This window comes from Humulus lupulus, chromosome 3 (genome assembly GCF_963169125.1).
Source record: "Humulus lupulus chromosome 3, drHumLupu1.1, whole genome shotgun sequence".
NCBI classification, from domain to species: Eukaryota; Viridiplantae; Streptophyta; class Magnoliopsida; order Rosales; family Cannabaceae; genus Humulus; species Humulus lupulus.
Window position 1 is genome coordinate 58,744,270 of NC_084795.1, and position 8,683 is coordinate 58,752,952.

Below are 8,683 nucleotides of genomic sequence, written 5' to 3' on the forward strand. Positions count from 1 at the left end.
TTAAAATCCTATTGGTTGATATCTAAACCTTATAGTATAATAAATATAATCCTTAATATCAGTCACATTAATCAAACCTTAGGTTAACTTAATATTCTTAAACTATAGATTAAACTTAGAAAATCTATAAGTACTACTATGAGTGTCCAAATAATTCCCGGTCTGAACCAAAAATCCACAGTAACAAAGATAATGCTATAAATACTATCATACTACTATCTATCTTAGCTAAGTAAAGTTCTTGGACTCTACAACTGGTTGACAGAAAGAATTAATGAAGCGGTTGAAGAAATTTGACCTTGGATTAGACAGAGCATCATTTTGTGGGAATTGTCAATATCTTCTGTTAAGGATGAAGAATTTTACGTACTTAGTTATTAAACATGACAATGTTTCCGAGAATTGATCTACGATCTGGTTATTACCAGCTGGAGATCAGGAAAGAGACATTTAAAGAATTACTACTTGTACCAAGTAGGGTGTGAGGAATTGGTAACAAAGGTTCTTAACTGGTTCAAGCTTCAGCTAAACAGGTAAGTTCTTCAAGCAGGAAATATAAGAGTGGTACGGACAAGTCTCCTTCAGGTTTACGGGCGGTATGTCAGATTACTCTCCAGTCAAAGTGAGAAGCGAGCGACTATTACGTTGAAGAAGTTAACACTAAGAAAGTAGGGTCACAGGTAAGGCTCTATGAAGTGCCAGTTTGGTCTCTCTAGGGGTATTCATAATAGTGCAACAGGAAGAAGAGGGATCAGGTATGAAGAGATTTGGTTTGAAGTCACAAAGAAGCTACTGAAGAACGTCTGAAGGACAGGATGCACAACAAGACTGGTAAGCACGTCATCTACCACATAAGTAACTTCGCAGGCAACTACATTAGAAATTAAAGGAACAATATAACTTGAAGATTAGACCGAATGGATAGTGTCAGATTGAAAATTCAGAAGACAGGGTAAGAATTGATAGCACTTGTTGAAGCAGGAATATGCGTGTTATGGTTGAGTATAGAGGGATAGCATAAAGGACCTAACCTATGATAATGGTATGATACTGCGAGGGTGCATCACAGGTTGGGCATGCCCAGACTCAGGCTGATATGAGGATGGATCACGTCTCGCGGTAGGTAAAATGGAAACATGGTCGATATACCAAAAGTGGTAGGTAGGCAGGGTATGTATAGAGTAAGGTAATGAGCGTTTGGTCATTTGTAAGAAAGATAACGTTGAGACAAAGATTTAGTGAAATATAATGGATAGATGGTTGTTGTTGGAAATCCTCGGCTGTGCGAGGGAAATATTTGATTGTAGGAGGATCTTTTATTTGGGAAAATGTACGTTAGCTAAAAAGAACGTCATGGGTTATAATAAACTTGAAAAGGTAATGATTGAGATTGGTATAGCCTTAGTGTGTGGTAATGAGCAGGTATGTATTCCTTTGGACAACGAAATCAAAAGTGATGGTTAGGAGGAAGCAGGGAAGAACCCTGTCAAGGTATTATGAGTTAGGGTACCAGGATTGGATGAATAATTCGATGAAAGTTTGGCGTGGAGATGGGAATTCTAAATGGATATCGTTCCACTCCCTAGGGTATGTTGTACCGGAAGGTTTGAGCGGGGACATAATTCAATGTACTTGAATATTGAGAGGTAAAGTCATATGGTGGTGGATCATAGGAATGGACCACATTGAACTATAAATAAGGTGATTGAACAGGGGAAAAGTTGTAACTCAGCTGAATGAGTTAGCATAATTTGGTTTGTAAAATTAGTAATGGGGTAGAGCGTTGCTAATGCTAAGTTGAGATCCATTAGTTTTCCAAGTTTTGGAAAGGGGTTAGAGAACGAAGAGAACCGAGTGGGAATATGAAATTACTAATTGGTTGCAGATAGGATAGCAATATGAGGGCTTAACAATTATGTTAAGGAATTAAGTGTTAAGTGTGTGAACACTTGAGACACCAAGGACAGTGTAATCCTTGAAGAGATAGTCACAGTGATGAATGCTGGAGTACAACAAGGGTGACACGGCTTAGGACTTGGTAAGATGAAATGCAAGGAGTACTACGCAAAGTAAGGAAGTGAAAGATATTGGATACCGTGGTTCAGTATTAGTTTTGGAGGAACTAAAGAGGTTGTTGGAACGCTTAAGGCAGGAGTGTTTGTCTATCTTAAAGGACATAAGAACTTGAACATTGTTGACTTTGAAATACAAAGTTCCAGGATGAGAGATTTGTATCTCTCCAAATAAGTGCAGACAAGGGAAAGTATGTTGTTCTGGTAAAGAAAGGGGAGTTCTAACTCCTGATTCAACAAGAATTCTGATGTTGTACCAAGGTTTAGGCCGGGGGCCTATAAGCTAAGCTCACCTTGGTAGGGGTGATGACTCACTAGTATTTCGGGTAGCGAGAATAAGTCAATGATTCAATTGTTGTGAACTAAGCAGACTCTGGAGTTTCTGCAGATCTGATGTATAATTAAAAGTTAAAGAAGGTATAGTTATCAGACAAGGTCTTATGGAACAAGATCGTCACTCACGCTTGAGTGTTATTGAAGATTAAGAGTAAGGGCATTGGACCTTGGGAATTATAGTAAGAGGTAAGAGGTTTATTGTCTGATTTGTTCAAGTAAATTTCGAGGACGAAATTAGTGTTAGGAGGGGATAGTTGTAACGACGCAAAATTACTAATAAGGCTTAAGGGCCTTGATTAGTGTGCCGGGAGGGCATAATTGGAAGTTGTGTGAATTAATGGTGTCAAATGCATGTTTATGACTATTTGATAAGCATGCGGGCCTTGTTTGGTTGTAAGGGCATAACTATAATTTTGGCCCGTTAGGTCATAAATGTGATTTTGTGATAATCTATTAAGACCACATTATTATGTGGATATATGTGTTTGCAGCTTTCGGCACGAGGCGATCCTAGGGAGCAAGTAGCGAGAAAGTCACAACGGGACCCGATACTTGACTTGGGGCAAGTCAAGGGGTATTTCGAGTAGTAGATGATTATTTGGATTATCGGGTTATGAAAATAAATAATTGGAGATATATAAGTGGGAATATTGGGGAAATTTTACCGTTTTACCCTCGGGAACGTTTCTGGTACCCCGAGCCTTGGGATAGACTTAAGTAACTAAGGTTAGACTCAGAAAAAAAAAATAGAAAACAGTAGAAACTCAAGGAACCGACTCTTCTCTCCCTCTCTCCTATTCTCTCAAGAAACTCAACGAAATCAAAGGATTTGTGGTTGGGAATTGGAGTTTGAGCTGAGCAATTGGAGGTTTAATTCAGTGGAAGCTAGGGGAAACAAGCTAGAAACAAAGGTAAGAACTGAATCATACTCTTGGTCATTAGAATTCTGTGTTTTGGCTGGGTTTTAAGGGTGATTATGGTTTTGGATGTTTAAGGAATGAATTGAAGCTAGGAACTTGGGAGTTAGCCCAGAAATATCTTGGAGAATTTGTTCTGCAGTGAAGGTAAGCTCGAAATTATGATTTAATGTTTGAATTCTAGTGTTTTCATAGCTGGTTTGAGTGTTCTTGGGTGTCTGGGTTCAAAAGATTAAAATTTTGTTTTGATGGGTTCCTAGACTAGATTTCTGCTAGGTTTTACTGCTGGAAGCATGTTAGAGAGTTGTGATAATTGAGTTATGTTATTGGGATGGTCTAGGGTGGATTTGGGTGAGGTTTGATTATTAAAAATGGTGGTTTTTCTAGGTTCGAGGGGCTGGGCCACAACTCTGTTCTAGAATGTCATGGCCTTTCAAAGCAAGGAAGAGCTAGGAGGGCTCTGAGATGAGGGAGCGTCGCGGCGCCACAGGGGCAGGGCCGCGGTGCGTGTTTATGTTTAGAGAGGCCTAGCCTTTTTTTAGGGGGCAGGCCGCGACGCAGGTCTTAGAGGTCACAACCCTTAAGGGAATTTGAGGCCTTTTGGAGTTTTAAGAGTGGGAACCTAACCTTTGGTGCTCGGGATCGATCCCACTACCATGTTTGGTGGAATTCGATGACCGGGAGGCTAGAATTCTATTTGGAAACCCTTATGCAATTATTGATGGAATCCTTTACCATGGTTGTGACTAGGTGTACGCTTGGGCTCAGGGTAGGATTGTGCTCGGGGGTCGTCTCTCCAAATTAAAGCACTTGGAATTAAAGGTAAGAAAACTGCACCTGGTTGTGGAATTTATATTGGGACTAAGGGTTCCCTGTTTGTATGCTCTTTAGAGAGGATGGTATTATGCCATGTGAATTGTAAATGGATGGTATCACGCAATGTAAATAGTAAATGTGCGGCCTAAGAGCGCTAGAGTTTACACTTGCGCACCGGGCACGGCTCGCCCACTGGTAACCGAGGACAGCTTATTATGCACTGAGCTCGGTTTAAGTGGGCTGAAGTCAGTGGGTTAAACAGAGGGTGCGACCTAAGTTGTCGGCCCTAACTATTATGTGATTTGAGTGCTTAATTATAATGATTATGATATGCTAGTTAGTTGAATGGCAGATTGTTAGCTTATTGAATATTATCGTTGCATAGGTGAATGTTGTGCACTGTTGAGTACCTGGTTATGTCTTGTGAAATAATGGAATATTATTAGTGATTGTGTTTTAAATGTTATGTTTTCTTGCTGGGCCTTGGCTCACGGGTGCTACGTGGTGCAGGTAAGAGCAAGGGTAAGGCAAGTTAATCATGGGTTGGAGAGCTCTGGGGGCGAGGTGTACATTGTCAGCTGCTCGTCTGCCACGGTCGAGGAATTGTACAAGAACGAGAACCTAAAACATGTATTTTTCCATTAGAGTGGCTTGGTTCTTTATAAGCTTTGGAAACTCTATAATCACGTTATTTAAACTTTGATTTAGGATCCCATGTACCAAACATGTATTTTGATGAAAATTATTTGTATATAACCAAAATCTTTTAAACCTAACCTGTTTGTACCGTTTGATTCACATTTTTAAACAAATGACTTGATTAGCGAGTCTCGCACTACTACAAACACACAATGTAATGGTCTTGGTTATCCAGGGCGTTACATATGGGTAAATTGCGACCCAAAGTTTCTTCATTTTCCATTCTTTGACCTCGTTGATCTAACGTCCAAAATGGGCTTGAATATCTTCTTGCTCACACCTCTCTTTGTGCTCGCGAATCAGCCGCTGGTTCCTAGTGAAGGGAGACTCTGGACTTGGAGTTGTTGGAAAGTAAGGGATTGCGAGCACTGACCCCCACCGATTGTAAGGATTCTGTGACATATAGCAAGAAATAAAAGGGTGAGGGCGAGGCATACAAGAAATCAGAGTATGATTTTAGGTGACTTGAGCTCGAAGGCTCAAAATCACGAGTAGGCTCGATTAAGACTGTGGTCTCGAAAGAGTAGGATGAGTTCAAGGAAGAACCCCGAATTATTGTGAAGTTCAGGCTTCAAACGTGTATCTGACGCGAGAATGGGAGAGTGTGGGTTCATTTTAAGAATCCTGAATTTTTAGGGGAAAAGTTGCGGTTACTCAAAAGAGTGATAATTTGTGATCTGTTCCATTTCAAACCCTAATTCAGAACCCAATTTCTTGGGCTACACGGTACATTACCCATGGGTAAACAACCTACATTTTCATTTTTTGCACTAAATCTGGGTTTAAAACCCATGATTTCAACACATTTTTTGAATCCAAAGTTTATATAGTATTAGCTAAACTATATTGCTAAAGCTACAAACTACTGAATACATTCGTATGGAAAGGAAGCACATAAAAAAATACATGAAAAAAATCAAGAAATAGAACATACACAAAGAAGCAGCTTGCAAATATAGTGAGATTGATGACTGAAGAAGTGGAGTCAGGGAAGCTCTCACAGAGTCGAAAATACCAGGGATATTTTTCCTCTTTGGTTTGGAAAACATGCAAAGATGGAACTTAATTTTTTAAGTTTTGGTTTTTCTCTCTTTCTCTCTGAAAATTCAAGACACAAAAATAGAACGAAGAAGACGATATGGGCGTATTTATTGGCCCCAAGAAATGTCAAGGGTCGAAATGATCTGGACCATTGGCCGTATTCAGTATATGATCAGATGGTTGGGTGCAAAAATGGCAATGGCAGAAAAAAGATGGCAGGAAAATAGACGTGGGTATGGTGAAAAGGTACTTGAGTACACTGATTGAGCAACCCATGGTTGACGTGTGTCCACACTCTAGTGTATTAAGTGGCTCTATTTTCAATAAAAGCAGTTCAAAAGTTTCCTTCTCACAGGATTCGAACTGACACTTTTGAAGGGGCAAAATGTTACACCCTGATTTTGAGAATGGGAATTTTTGATCTCCAAGATCAGGCTTGTAAGGTGTACGCTCGAGATTAGCACAGTCATCATGTGATCCGCAAGTTAGCAACAATCTCACTAAAGCGGTGAGTAGCAACCTCGAATTAGTGAGCTCATAAATTATGTAGCCTCGGAGGTGCTCCGAGCTTATAAGTTAGGATCGCAAATCATAGTAACAATGGTTCAACACTTGCATAAATTTCTTGATTTATTTCCTACCCTCAGGCAAGACGGTTCGAGCTCGAGAGGTGTAAGCTTGAAGTGGATGGTTTCGTTAATAGGCAAACCAAGATGATGAGCTCGTAATAGGAAAACGTTCTCGAAGGCACGTGAATCTAGCATCCAAGCTCATCAGCTGTGTGTGAACGTATTTACTATTGTAAATTCCCTATGTTTAAGGGGTCTGATGTAATTTGTTATTAAATGCCACATATTATGGGATATTACCGCGTACGAGATAACTGTATGCATTTAATGAAATTATTTTATTTGACTTGTTGAATAACTTCCCGAAATATGTGGGAAGAGATTCAGAAAACCCCTCTATAAATAGAGTGGGATAATTCATTTGTATGGATTGAAGTGTTGATATTGGGAAAAACTCTGTTCAATTGCTTCCAGAAAGCTATGAGAGAATTCCCAGGAAGTTAATAACACAAACTCGTGGACTAGGCAAATTTTAACCGCTGAACCACGTAAAAGATCCTGTCTACATTTTTTATTTCCTCTGGTATATTTTTGTTAAATTGCTCTTCTTCTTTAAGTTGATGAAAAACAGTGTCAACAATATATATAATTCACTTTTTATAAATAATTTTAACCTTTTGAATACATAGATGGTCCAAAGGTTAATTTCTTAAAATAAATGGTCCAAATGGGTAATCAGCTAAAATAGAAGATTCATAATAGTGTAAACCCTTACAAAAAACATATTATATATATAATTTTCTTTTTATTATGAATTTTAACCTTTTGAATACACACATGGTCCAAAAGTTAATTTTTAAAAATAAAATGTCAAAACTGTTATCGATCAAAATAGAGTGTTCAAGTAATCGATCTATCTATTCTTATTTTTAACCTTTTGACAAAACACGAGATCTAAAAGTTCATTTTTAAAAATAAAGGGTAAATGGTCAAAATAACATTTACACAAAAAATAAATTTCTTTATACATAATTTAGACTTTTATAAGAAAAAATACTAGTTTGACCCTTGTGCTTTTGTTCGAATACGTAATCAACCCTTGTGTTTCGTTAAATGACAACATAGAGCTTATGTTTTAAACAATGGATTAAAGTAGTACCTTAGAGCCAATTTTGGTCAAACTATTTCAAAATATAATATTTCCATCTCAGTTCCTTGACCACATTCTATGCTACTCTGAACCCATCTCATCTCCAATGACTTAAGAATTGGTCATATAATTAAATAAATTTTAATGAAAATCAGGTTTAGGGTACTATTTTGATCCATTTTACAAAACGCAGGGTATCAGTTGTCAATTAACAAAACATAGGGGTCGATCGTGTATTCTGGAAAAACATAAGGGCCTAAATTGTATTTTCTCTAAAAATACCATGCAAAGTGTATAATATTAATAAATAAATATATAAATAAAAGTAAGTCTACCACAAGTTGTTTAAAGTTAGTTTTCATCACTTTAATTATTCGATATACAATTAACACAATCATAAAAAAAATTATGATTAAGATGCGTCCACATGTCCATATAAGGAGCATGTTGTACGTGTATGTTCCTTACCACACAATCTCCAAAATAAATTAAATATATATTTCTTAATCCTTACAAAAACACTGCAGAAAACACAGTTATATTTTCTAGTTAATAAATATTATATAGAATAGTTTTTGCTCTATTAAGTAAATTATACATGACTATTTTTTAATATATTATATTGAATAATACAACTTACATGATAATAAAAATATTTAATTCAATACTATCGTAATTTTAATATGTTGTCGTGATGTAACTATTATTAGTAATAATATAGTAGAGAATAACGAAATATACATATTAATATATTTAATTGAAGAACAGAAATACAAAATACAATATAAAGAATAACTATGTTTATAGTGAACAGTGCTTGAGTATTTGTGAGGAACCACTTCCCAGGATACAATAGCTATCAAGCAGGACGAAAGCACTACTGCGTCTACTTTGGCAAACTCGAAACAAACCTTCTCTTCATCACCAGAAAATACTACAAAGGCTGAAGAGAGAAAGAGACTGAGACTATTGTGTGTGATACTCTATATTTGTGTGTCCTAGAATGAGAGGAGAAGCCTCCTTTATAGGCTTCATGGAGAGTTGAAAATTTGTGTAAATCAAGTGCATTAATGTACAAATATC